A 15,026-nucleotide genomic window follows, 5' to 3' on the forward strand; every position below is an offset into this window, starting at 1 on the left:
GAACATTGTGTTGCAATGTTAATGTTAAGGCATATAGTTAATGTTTAATATTAAAGCATCTAAATCAAGCTTATTAAAATATGCGCCAGTACACTCATTAGGTGAATAGTGAATAGATAGATTATTATGGCATTATAGAATTCAAATGCAGTAACTTTTGTTATTAAATTTGTTAGTAACTAAAGTTAATAAATTAAGTTACTAATTTTTATAATTTTTTTTTTCATATTTAATTAGTTCACTAAGCAATAGATTGTTGTGAATTCTTTAAACTCAGATAAAGAATTATGGCCATATTTTTTTATATTCTATAGTGTTACTTTAAAAATGTAACTAGTTAGCTAATGTAACTAAACTAAACTAACTTTTTTCTTTAATTTGTAATACTATAAGAATAACCCGATACATCTTCTAGTGTAGGATGGATAGTAAGGATAATTAATATAGATTCAAAAGCAGTATAAATTAAAAAACAAGTAATATATAAAAAAAGAAATATTAAGTCAATTCCTACTTAGGTCAACAAATTTTTTTTAAATTTTAGTTACTTTTTATTAAATAATTACAATTAATATAAATATGTATATGCATATGACAAAATTATAATATTAAGTGGCTATAGTAATTATAATATTAAGACTTTGGGGACCAAATAGAAATTACTGGACAAATTTAATTAATTAATTAATATTTGAGAAAAAAACTGTATTAACATCAAGTGTCATCCCCTAAAAGTTTTAAAAAATGTATTTGAACTTGAGTGAATGAATAAAAAATATTTTATTAACGATTGAAAATTTGAACAAGATATATATAGCGAGAGTGTGAGCTAATAGTAGGAATTGTAAAAAATAGTATCAATACAAACTGTTAAAAATCAAAAAGGAAAAGGAAGAGATAAAAAAAAATCAATATGTTTCGCTAGTACTTTTATTATTTATCTCCGGACTGATTCATTTTCATCTGTTATACTCGGGTGATTATATTCTATAAAAGATAAAAGAAAAATAAATGTTTTTAATTCTTGTACTAACATTTTAAAATTAAATGTTGTTTATCTTTTTTAGTATGAATCATTTGCTTTTAAGTAAATACAGATTTATGGTGTTTGATTCACATTTCAGACAAATGCGGTATGGTCCGAAAACTGGGACTTCACTGCCTAATCCTGGTTATCTTCTCATTGTAGACATGATTATGCTAGTTATTAAAAGTAAATATGACATCTCAAAATGTTCTATATTGTTATAAAGAAATGCATTTTATGACCAAAGCTTTAGTCACGAAAAATCAAAACATCAGCAGATTTTCACCAGTAAATGTTTTCAAAAATGTATGCAGCTTAAACAAATATAATTATTATTTCTTCAAGTATTTCTGTATGTGAAAAAAATGCGAAATAAAAAAAATATGCGGATATTCATTAAAAAAATGGAAGACATAAAACGATATTTGAGACAACACAAAATATTAGATAATTAACATAACTTTTCTGTGGAAATTAGAATAGTTATAATGCTAAATAAACAACGTGGATTTCAGAAATATTTTAGTAAAAAAATGAAAGATTATTTATTTTAAAGTTGTGATAAGCACAATTCTTAAAGCGAAAGCAGAGAAATTCACCGTATTTCGAACAAACGAAGATAATAAACAGTTTTTTTTAAAAATGAAATATTTCGACAGTTCATTCTGAATAATTTCTAAGAATAATTTTAGGGCTTAAAAATAAAGAAAAAGCATTTTGGAATTGTAATATCAATAGCAAAATATTAAATAAAAATTGAGAATAAATATTGCCGTAGTTCCCAGAAACTTTGAAATGTAAAATTCTTTTGAGGAGCGATATACTTTTTTCAACTATATTTTTGAAACAGAAATTGATGCTTTAATGTAAGAAAAATCTCAATCATCTAATTTTTGGCATCATTCCATCTTATTACTAAAGCCACAAATGGTTGTTAAATAAACGAACGTAAAAAATTTCAGATTATTTGAAATATTGATTTCTGGAGAAAAGGAACAATAATTTCTTCAGAAAAATATATTAAATGTTGCTATTTGAGCTTTTAATAAATAAAACAATAGGTTCATTAAAAATTGAACATTTTTATCTTACCTCTTAATCATCTTACTCGCGCGTCATATGAGCATGAAACAATCTCAAATTTATGAACTGAAATTATTTTATGAACTGAATTAATCGATACAAAACCTGCACATAATCTATAAACACATCAAGCTTTTTATGGATTTTCAATCGAATAAATGTAAATTTATTCGATTAAAAATCCACAGATTTTTCAGTATATTTCTGAAAAAGATGTCATTTAAATAAATAACAGAAAAGCAAAATAGTAGAGTAATTAAGAAAAGTTGGACTTAATAATTAAATAGTACAACGAAAAATATCAGATTTACTAAAAATCATCTTCCATTCCCTTTTAAGTTCCATTCCAACAAATACAATTTGCAAAATCCCGGATTCCTTCGATTCAATTCGTTATTTCAATAAAATATTTCGGACTTTAAATTTTGCACAAGCCTGAATTACTAAAACATCCCCCAGGAAAATTTCCCTTTCCACATCGAAGGTACTTTAAAACATTTGACGGAAATCAAATAATCCTAATATATGCAGCGAATCTTTACCAAAATCGATATCTTGAACAGGCGAATTTCTATCATGAGATTGCTTCATTAGCCAATTGATTGCTTAAATTTCTCCACAATCTAAGTAAATGATGTACTGATGCTTTGAATCAACTAAATGAACATCTGAAATATTTATGGATTCCACGATTCTCCTTAATCTAAACGTATGCGATGCGACTGTCTTCATTTAGTTTCGCGTTTAAAAACATGGCAATTCGATGTAATCAGTTAAATAGTCTTGCCACCATCGTTCTAGAAGATAAATCTCTTTCAACAAAACAAACACAGTGATATTTTAGTATAATTGCTTTCTCCCAATGAATAAGATGAATCATTGCATATTGTCGTAAACAGGCTTTGTTCAGTGATTGATTTGTTATTGTTAGAGATAACGAAATGGTTCTTTAATCAATGCTTGGATAAAAATAAAATCCGAGATCTAACCTAACTTAATCAAATCAATATCTTATTGATAGATCAGAATAATATATCTTTTCAAATTTATTAGAATAATAAGTTCTAAATATGGTAGATTTATATTATGATTATATGGTAGATTAATATTGATGTATCCATGTTACGTAAAATAACATAACACAATCCTGTGCCCGGGTGACTGTGACACTGAGTTATCTAACCAGTTGGATGAGCATAAGATGGAAGGAAAAGAAGAGGAAAAAAAGAAAGAAAGAAACGACAAATCATCCAAGGATCCCCACAAAGAATTTCACAGCTGTATTTAATGTTTTGGCGAAGTAATAACTCAATGAAGGGAACAAGAATACTTAAAACAAATGGTGACAATGGCTTGAATTTGAAGAGAAATGTTGATGTTTACAGAAGCAAACTCTTTACATTTTTGAAGCCATTAGCTGTGGGTAAACTATATAGAGATTACTAATTGAAGCGAAAAAAAAAAAAAAAAAGAAGGAAAAATGAATAACATTGTAAAATACAGAAAATCATGGACGGCATGACGGACTGTTGATCAGCTGTATGATGGGACGCTCACAATTTTGATGTTAGTTGGAAATGAACGGTCTTAGATTATTCCAAAAAAAAAAAGTATCCAGAAATACTATATTAAAAATTTTCAAAAAATTCAGAAAGAGATAAGTTATATATTTCGCCGTATTCTTACTCTCCCTCCCCCCCCCGCCACCTCAAGTTCATACATCCATAATCGTTATATCAGGAAAACTGCATTCTGTGCATATAAAGATTTAGAAAAAATTCTTTAGAAACTAACAATTTTTAACTCTTTAGAAGCTATCATTTTATAACAAATTAAATATTTATTGTTGAGGGAAAATTGAGACATTTAATTCAATCCAGAATAAAGAGCTGAAACCCGAAACTGTTTCACTTCCTTCAAGTTTTCTGGTCACTTGACCTAAACCAAACAAAAACCGAGTAACTACGGATATCCGGGAAAAAATGTATGCTTTTCCGGAAAAGGCGAACATAATCTCCATCGATTCTCCCTCCCCACCTCTTCTCCACCCCGTCATCATTCAACAAGATGCGGATATTTTTCCTCCTTACATTCTGTTGGCTAATGTCTATCTCCGCTTTGAGTTATTGTCCATTCTGGGATTCTGTACGACACGCGATGGGACTATCCCCCATCCCACCAGACGATAATACCACGGCCTCTCCTCCCCACACCTGCAGGAAAATCGATTTCTGACAGCCTGATGGGATTCCCCAGAAGAGTTTGGCAGTTCATTATGGTGTGAGTGTCACTCAGCTCTCGTGTGTCGATCCCTTTCAACACTTTCTTCTAGGGGTCGATATGACGAGGAGGGGCGTATACCAGCGGGTGTCATTATGGTTTCGAGTGTGGGTTTTCAAAAGGTGGGCGAAAAGTGGGTTTTTTTAATTTTTATTTTGTTGAGAAACAGACAGGATTGGTTGAGAAGTAAGCCAGAGAAGAAGTCAATATATTTTTGGAGAATGCACTTAGAGTGAATAAAATTGAATTTAATACATTTTTTTATTGGCGATTAGTAATGTGGTGAAATTTTGTGATAAAAAACAGTTGGTAACAAACAGCATGTTTCATAAAATCGAAACCTGTGAATATCTTACCAGAAAGATAATTTTGTAGCAACTTCTCAATCATGCGGATGTTGCCAATAAAAAAAAGGAAACAAAACAAAAGGAAATGAGGTCTAGACTGTAATCGGGATGATGAAATACTTACTAGTAAAAGATTGTAACGAGTCGTTGCGTAGCAACCACCTTTTATGAATGATTTGATTTTTTTATATTTTATTTGCGCATATTTTATATTATATTTTATTTGATTATAGCAATATGAGAGAGTAAAAATGTTACTAAGAATGGCTGTAGATGAAACTTTCCAAAAATTAAACACAATTTAACCATTTAAAGAGCCATTTTTTTCTAGTCATATTATGCTAAAATATTTTTAGGCTTGAAATTAGAATAAGAAAAGGGATTCATTTAGCTTATTAGCCTCTAAGTTTCTGTCTTTCTAAAAAAATTTGTCAGAACTGATGCCAATCTACATAAATTCATGCAAAAATTGATAAATTTTGGTGGGAAGCATAGTTTCCACGGCCCTAGAAAGGGTAAAATGAGAGAATAAGATTTTATGGATTTTAAAAGTTCAAAAACATTATTATGAGGGATTTTGTTAAGTAAAGTTGACAAAGAAATCGCAAGCGTTTGAAAATATCGCAAGCGGTGAGCACTAAATCATGAATATTCAGACGAAATATGGTGGATGGCATTTGATAATTTCATCGCTAGCACGTTGGTGGTTGTTCTCAGAGTAAAAGATGAAGATGAGTATATCTAATATGTCCAATGTGTAATCGAGTTATAAACGTATCTGCTTTTCGATTTTTTAGTAAAGGCCAAAACTTTAAAAGTTGCTTGATAGCGTGGAGTTAGTTCTCTATCTCAAGATCCCACTGTATTAGCTATTTTGATGGGGGGGGGGGTTAAAGCGATCTCTGGTAAAGTCAAATTTATTGGAGCTGTCGCCAATTTGGCGGTCTTGTCTTCTTTCTCATTACCCAAAATTCTAACATACGATGGTACCATGGGATAAATCAATGGGATTCCATAAATTCATCAAGGTATTAAAAGTATCTAAAACTCTTAAAATCAAAGGATATTATAAAGATTTAGATGAAATGATTTTAGTGACATTAAAACACTTAACGAATCAGTATAGATAATAAAATGTTTTTGCAAGTCAGAAAAGTTTCCTCTTATGAATATAAAACAGCATTCACCTCCGCTGTGAAAACCAAACAGCCTGTAAGAAAAAAGTTTTTCCAATAATAACAGCGAAAGATGCATGGTCAACTGATTTTGAGCCATCCATATATATATATATTGGTATGAATGTTGTCCATAATATTCAGTTCAATAACTGGTATAAAAAATAACATTTTTATTCAAAGGAAGCATTAAGAAGAAGTTTATGCTTGTTAATTAAACACATATATAAATCTCAAAAAAAAAAAGAATACAGTTAGTTCGAGCATCGCATGAATAATCTGCTGGCACGAGCATGCGACTTAAACTGCGGCGTCATCTTGATGATCAACTCATTTTGGAATGCATGCCACAATTTTCATAGAGTTTTACAATAAATGTTAGCAGTGGTGGTTCCAAAAGGTCTCAAAAAAAAAGTTCAGTTTCTTGCTTTCTAGAAAACTGCATGAATGAGTGCACATCATGCAGAGCTAGTGTATCGATATTTTTTTTAAATACCACACTATAATAAACTTCAAAATATAAATAAATTTCAAAACATTTGTGTCGCTGTCTTTCCTAGCAGTGATGCTTCTTTCTTACAGAAGGCTCGAACTAATGGGTGCATATGTACGATTTGTGAATTCGCCACAATTGTAGCGTAAATTGCAAGTGGAGTCAATTTTCTTAAGAACCCTTACATTACATTTTGTTACTTTTCTAATCAGTAAAAAAATGAAGAATAACAATAAAATTTATTAGTTATTTCTATACGTACTTATGTATACCTACTTTATACAATTATTTTAATAATTTTCTTTTCTAGTCTTTTTGATTTTTTTTTTGTGTGTATATTGCAAAGTTTTTTTTTGAACTAGTCTCAAATTTTCCTGTGTTGAGGTTCCATTCTGATAAAATAAATTGGATTAAAATTCTTTTGGGGCCATTTAGAAACAAGATGAATCGATTTTCTTTGGTTTTGGCTTTGGTTATATTAACGTCCCGTTTGAAGCAACACTAGGGCTATTTTGGGACGAACCTCGTCATTTTGAACCGCGGTCAGATGTCGAGGACGATACCTGAGCTGGCACCCCCCTCTCCACACCACACCAGCGGGAGGACTTCAGGCATGACGGATTTAACGTGTAACAGACCCCCTTACACGACGGTTCTTCGGTGGAAACGGGTCACGAACCTGAAACCATCCGGTTCTAAAGCCGAGACCTTACCACCAGGCCACCGCGGCCCACAAGATGAATCGAATTAAATGCCATTAAATTAGAAACACTATTTTAACCTCATATTTCCTCCTTAAAATGTGATCGACAGTGATAGCCATTTTATTTCGTAAACAGAGGTAAAATAAAGAATGTATTTCAAAAGGGGAAAAAAAGTATGTAAGAATAAAGATAAGTGAAGAAAGAATCAAAAGAGGAAATAAAGCATGTAAATAATAAAGTATGTGTGAGACAACTCTTAAGTCATTAAAATTTTTACGAAAAAGAATAATTTCCTCGAATTTGATTTAAAATGCAATTTTCCAAATATTTTCTCAACTGTAGTGGTCTCCTATTCATATATTCTCTAAAAAGGATGTTATCTCTTTCCATCCGCATACAATTGTGAATCTTGAATAAGACCCTGAATCACTGCCGGGCACTGGTGAACAATAGTTACGAAATATAGATTTTTTTTTAGCTTCAGACAAGAATTTTTACCGTCTCAAGAGATAAGGTCTTTGGTTATTTTGTTTCTGTCGATTAATCTCTAATATGCGGTTGATACACAAGTATCTGATAATCGAATATATATTTCTGGAATTCTTTATTCCGATCGATTGAAACTAAGATTTAACAGAGCTGCAATTGTAGTACCAAAATCAAATTTCGTTTATTTAAATAACTGTGAGTTATTTAATTTTCTGAGTTATTACGTATACGAGTATGAGAAAGTACAGAAGGACATAAGGTAGATTTCTTAATTTTTTTCTTCAAAATTTAATATGAATTAATATTTTAGTTAATAATTATCTAAACCTGTGTGCTAAATTTTATCTAGTTTGCTCTTTACTTTTTGTGGCTATGCTGTTAACAGCCGGACAGACAGATTTTCTCGGAATTTATTGGAAGAAATCTACAAATTTTGTATTAAGATCATATACCAAATTTCATCGATATAATTCAAAGCGTCTTTGAATTATCTGGTTCACAGACAAACATAATTCTAAAAATTGGTTTTCAGACTCAACGATATCTGGAAAGTGGAGATCCGTCAAAATCTCGAATTCCAATTTTTTGATAATTAAAATCTTCTCTTACTATTTCTCTTCTATTCGAAAAAATAAAAAAAGGTAATAAATCCATTCATTTTGTCAGTTATGAATATCTCAATACTTGATTTTATTTCTATATTATATTATATCATTTTATTCTGAAGATTTAATAATATCAAATATTAAATATCATTTTAAAAAACGAATTTCAGATAGCTCTAGTTAGTGAGATATGGATAAAAATAAAAACATTGTCTACTTAAGAAACGGCGCTGCATTATCATTTCAGAAAAGGCAGTGATATCCGCTTCCTCAGATGCATAAGACATTGTGCGGAAACTTCTTAAAATGATTTTTTTCTTTGAAAAAGGAGGAAGATCATATCCGGACAAATGCAAAGTGAAAAATAGCAGAGTCAGAAGAGAATTTTTCTAAGAATATTTTTATGCAATCTTATGTTTCGGTGCAATGGAAATGCAGGTGAATGTAAAAAGGAAATTTTGCTAGTTGCCAAGTTGGACAACCCAGTCTGAAGACGCATTAAATGCTTTAATCGTATAAATATCAAAAATGCAGTTAATATTCTAAATCTATTATTTATTTATTTATTACTTTTTCTGACAAAGAGAAAATGTTATAATCGTCAAAACTCGAATTCCAGATGTTGAAGAATTCCCAGAATCTCGGAAACTCATTTCTATCTGTCCATGAACTCGATGACTTCCAAATTTTTTTGAGCTAGATACATGAAGTTTGGTATATGTTTACAACAAATTTGTTCATCGAAAATTCATCGACAGGAAGTCCTCCTCTATAGTTATCCAAGTGAAGATGAAAACGATATCTACAAAACGCTTAATGTTAGATTGATAAGATTTGCTTAAATGTAGAATGGAATTTTGAATGAAATCTATCAAGAGTTTGACCGTTAGTCGTTTTGTACTTCCACGTCCATGTAAATGCGTTAACTCAAGAATGCAACAACTTAGATGAAATTTGGTACACAATATTAGCATCTGAAGTCCTTACGAGTTTAGATTTTAAACCTTTAGTGGATTGACCACCTGTTGGTCTGTACATTTTCGTTCACTTGAATGCAATACACCAAAAAACGAAATAATTTAGATAAATGAAGTTATATTATCTTGCTATTAAAGTTACAGCTCTGTGCCAAATTTAGATTTTGATCATTCGAAAATATAACAACCAAAACGCATATTTAGTTTCCTTTTCTATGTTATTACGAACAAAATCGTCATGTATGGAACTCTGAAAATAAAAATATGAGCATTTGTGGCATTCACGGTGTTGCGTAAAGTCCACAAACTTATGCGAGCAGATAACACCTTTATGTGAGAGTAAACGAGAAAGTTTTAAGGAGACCATTATTTCTTGTTTTTTTATTTATTTATTTACTTAACAGTTTAATCAACATTTTCTTTTAGTGAAGCAATTAAAGCACATGAGTATACTATTACTTTGAATAATTTGAGACTTCTTTCTATTAATGAATTATGCAAGTTTTTATAAATATCTGCAGCCGCAACTTACGATTCCTATAAAATAAAGTTTTAAAAAAATGGGAAAGAGAAGTGTCTATTTTATTTTCAGTCACAAGCGGTTGCTTTTTCCATCCCAGACATTTAGAATGGGGTCAAATGACGCGACACGCAGTAATCACATGGTAAACGTCAGAGCACATATCATCTAAAGTTAGACTGGATCGACATGTTCATTGGCTTGTTGAGACAAACAATTGGTTTCACAAAATTCCTGAATCAGAGACATAAAAGCGTATATTTCATATTTAAGAAAAAAGGTAACAAAAATAATTATTCCTTACTCTCGTCGTTGCTCATGAAAAGAACTCAAACTCAATAAATAAATTAATGCTCATTTAGATGACTGAAATTCACTTTTAATCCACACTCAATTTGACAAGAGCCGATGGTACACACATCTCTTCCCGGCTGCTCGCCACTCAACCACAACCCCCGATAGACGGGGGTCGTGACTCAACTCACTGTTTTACATAAAAACTCTTTTTTCATACAGATGGCGCGACGGTAGTATGCGCAGATGCACTTACCATGAGCCATCATTTGTATCAAATTCCAACAAGACTGTTCCGTGACTTTTATATATTTATCTGCAATTTTATTTATTCTAACATTTCATTAAAATCATAAGTGTTTCGACCTAAACTAGAACGCACTAGTTGCATTTTTACTTTATCGTATAGAAAAAAAATTGTAATCTTCAGAAATTTCGAACTCGAAGTTTAGACGAATCTCCACGTTTTAGACCTACCTGAGCTCGAAAAATACATTTTTAAAAAATGCCTGTCTATCGGTCCGTCTGTGTGCAACAAAAATAATTCAAAAACACTTTGAGCTTGGTGGATGAAATTTGGTATACAGTCTTTACCCTAAATTTGCAGATTTCTTTCAAATTTTGTGTAAAATCCGTTCAGAGAGAGTATGTCTGCCCGGTTACTCGAATATAAGTTAACACGATATGTACAAAACAAAGGTAACTTGATAGATGAAATTCGGTACACAGATTTAATTTCTATAGTGTAGACCCCTATCAAATTTTGAGTAAAATCCAACGGGGGGGGGGTTAACCATCTGTCCGTCTGTATTTTCAGAAACCTGTGAACTCAAAAATGTAATGACTTAAATATATCAAATTTGCTACACTTACTACTTGCTTTTTTCGATTACAAGTTTAGTTATGTTTCAAATTTTTGTTTCAATTGCCTGGTAAAGATGCGTCTAAAATACAAATTCCATTTTTATATACTAAACTCCTACCAGGGATTTAACCAAATGTGCCAAAGGACAGGATTTGCCAGAAAACTAGTCAAGGATCACACGATCGATTCAGTCAGAATGCTAAATTCATGCCAAAGGTTATTATTTGATAAGTATAGTACGCCAATGCCATGCTAAATGTAATATCTTTATTAGAGGGATAGCGAGAAAATTTTGGGGAAACCTCATCCGCTGGTTATGAATAAGTGGAGCGCCAACTTACTGTTATTAAAAATTAACATGTATATGAACATCTTTAAAAATGAATTCGTTGCTATAAATAAAATGACTTGCAGTAAGTAATACATAATATACACAAACTAATTGCAGCATTTAATTTCAGCTGCAACGTGTATATTTCATAAGATTTACTTTTAGATTTTAAAAGGTCAATCCAAAATGTATTTAAATCTTCAAAGTCACCTTCAATTTCTTCAAAATCTCCTTGAGATCAGCTCATAAAATCTATCTCAGCAAATCAATTTGTGTTTTATTCAGTAGGATTTTCAGTAATCCGGAAGTAATTGCAGTGAGTCTCCTGGCATTAATGCCTTATCTTACGCTTAAATTTTTCAATCTCTTTTAATTGAATTTCCATGCGCGTTTTATCTTGCATTTTGAATCTTCATTCTAAAGTAATATTTATAAGCATTCATTTCCTAGAACTAGCTTGCATGTTTTAAACTAAGGGCAGAATTTGGATGCTTTTCTAAATACCTGGAATTCATCGCAATGAAGTTATATTGGAAGATAAGAAAAATAAGTTTAATTTACTTTTACTTTGGTTGATGTCCCATTTTGGAGATACATGACAGGAGCGCCATATCTTATTAATTCGCAACGTCCCTTATTATTGTTACATTTTTACGATATTGTCCCGATTTCAAAATATCTAACATCATCATAGAAATATCATACAACATTTTGTGCAAATAACGTACATTTATGAGCCATTTTAATGAGGTACAGAGAATAACACAAAGAAGATTTCTTCCCTCGATTTTCCAAAATAGTTACACAATACGGGCGCCTTTGTGTTTAATTCCACAATATTGTGAAATACAGTACATTATTTCATTCATTTTGAAATTCATTCATCTTTCGATTGATATATCTCCAAATTTAATATATATAATTTTGATGTGAAACCCATATATTTAATTTCATTCTTTTTTTTGCTGTGTATCTGATCTATGGAATACAAATACGCTCGAATGCATAGATCGACAGACAGTAAACCTTATTAAAGATATAGTTCAAAATTTGATGAATATCTATAACTTTAGTAAATGACCAAATGTCACCTTTAATCTCAAGTTTGAGTTGTTGCATTTGCATATACATGGACGAACAGACAGGCTTCTGTTGTTAAATTTCACATAGAATTAAAAGAAAACTACAACTTTGAGGTAAAATTCATATATCAAATTTGATTTAGCTTTTTGTTTATGAGTCGCAGTATTTATTCATCAGTTAGGCCACTAGAGTAGATGGCGCCTGATATGTAAATGATATCTTTCGCTAACTTTTGCCATCAGTGGCATAACAAAAGTCAGTGGCACCAGGAAAAGGGCTTTATTTTTTTTGTCCCTCATTGTATTTAATTTCAAAAAGCTAATAAACACTAATGTTTTGTCTCTATTGCACCCACAAAGACTAGAGTCCGTGGCATCTTTGCAACCATTTACTATTCCTTTGACATTTAGCTAGATACAACTCTGAAAGTGTTTTATTTTTTATTATTATTATTATTATTTTTTTTTTTTTGTTAATCGGAGAAATCTAATATGTGGAGGATCGATTTTTATATATTTATTTTAATCTTACAATACTTTCTCTTCTTGTATGAGAAAGTAGAACGTTACTTCATTATTCTTCTTTCAGTTTTTAATATAATATCTTATTTTTTCCATCCAGATTAGTGAACCTAATGCCAACTCTATAATCTTAGACGATGTTTATTTATTCATAAAAACTAATAAAAAAATCTTATGATTCTGGAAAGTTATCAGAAACACTTCTTACTCTATTAAGGTACCAGGTTTTTTCACTTTTTTTTTTTCTTTTGTAATAACCAGAAAAAGTCTTCACTCTTCCTTTAAAATGATATTTAAAAATTCCTTTTTTCAAACAAATTTGGATTACTAATCCTTGAACAGGAGACATCAAATTCTTTGTCTCCCTCCTTGTTTAATACAGTTCATTAATTGAAATAAACAACAAAGGCGATTGCAGAAAAATCAGCTATAAATCTTGATAGTAATTGGAATAATGAGAGGATTATATGTTTCTATATAGCAAAGAAATGTCGAAATAAATCTTGATTGAATTATAAGCTACTCGAAGTGACTAGATTTCTAAGTGCAAAGTTAATTAATTGCTTGCATAATTATATCCTAATTCCATCATGTTATTTAATAAACCCAGTGTATGTTACATTATAATCATATGACTAAGTTTATTGAGCATGCCGTGTATTGCTTAAGCATATGCTGCTTTATGTTCAATTGTAATGCCAAATTCCCCTTTTCCCTAGTGAAAAAACGCAGATTAATATCCATTGTGAGCATATTATGGAACTTTTGACGTTTGTTATGTGAGAAAGTTTCGGTTTAATCAAATAAGCGATACATTTGAGAGTGAAAAGGAAGATCTACGATAGACCCATCATCATGAATTGTAGTTAGATGAAAGTTGTGATAAGATGTGCTTGTGTGGAAAAATTGTCTTCGATAGATTTAGCTTGCACTAAGCCTATATTTAAGAAGAGGAGAAAAATATTCTAATACAGTAACTGTGATCCTTCAGTTTATCTCATAGTTAAAAACTTCATAAAATAGAAATATTGAAGCATTCTGAATAAGAAGGATGGGTATTATATTGTAGGAACAGGTTGTGAGTAACGCAACTCATCATCGCAAGTTATTGTGGTTCACACGTAACTAAATATTATAAATAATTATTAATGTTTTGTATTTGTTTAATTGTTATAATTGTTCATGTTTGTTTTTGAAGTAATTGCATCAAAAATATTTTATATATTATTTTTGTGTTAAATGAAACTATTTTTCTGCTGTTGCATCTGGCAACGAGATTTATATTGTAAAAATAAATAGAACGAGTGAGATGCTCGCCGTTGCTTGGATTTGACGTAGTTTGTGTTTTTATTTTAATTTCTTTAAAATACTTTAAATCGTTGGTCGTAATATCCTAAAATAAGAAATGTTTATTTTATGTATCGAGCGTTTACAATCTGCACATTAAAAAGCAGAGTCATACGCCGATAAAGTGGTGACCCGGAAACAGAACTGCAATGGCGACCAGCGAAAAACACGAACCGAAACTAAGTGCAACGGAAACTGCAGCTAATGGTGAAGTAGCCAAGGTTAGTATAAAAATACCTCCATTTTGGACAGAAAAGCCAGAAATTTGGTTTTACCAAGTGGAGGCGCAATTTTCCATTAGTGGTATTAAATCGGAGGAAACAAAATTTCATTATTTAATTGCGCAGATGGAACCAAGATTTGTTGAAAATTTATGGGATATAGTCACTGATGCTAATGAAAATAAATATACCGCTGCGAAGGAGAGATTGCTGAATACCTTTAAAGAAAGCGAAAATAGACGTATTCAGCGTCTCGTGTCAGAAATGGAGTTAGGCGATTTACGGCCAACTCAACTACTTCAAAAAATGCGTAGTTTGGCGACAGATGGGATTTCGGATAATGTGTTGAAAACTCTATTTCTTCAAAAAATGCCGGATTCCATCCGAAATATCCTAATCGTCAGCAATGAAGATATCCGGAAACTTGCCGAAATGGCTGACCGTATTGTAGAAATGCATCCGAATCGGGAAATATATGCTACATCTAGAGGTGATATACAGCAGGATAGTGAAATAAATAGTTTACGTTCACAAATTGTTTCTTTAGAGCGTAAAATCAACCGCTTACAACTTGAACGCAGTCGTTCAAGGAGCAGAGCTGCTAATCAAAACAATCGGGGGCGCAGCGCGTCTCGTAAACGATTTAATCCTGCTGGTAAGTACT

The sequence above is a fragment of the Argiope bruennichi genome, chromosome 1 (genome assembly GCF_947563725.1).
Source record: "Argiope bruennichi chromosome 1, qqArgBrue1.1, whole genome shotgun sequence".
Lineage (NCBI taxonomy): Eukaryota > Metazoa > Arthropoda > Arachnida > Araneae > Araneidae > Argiope > Argiope bruennichi.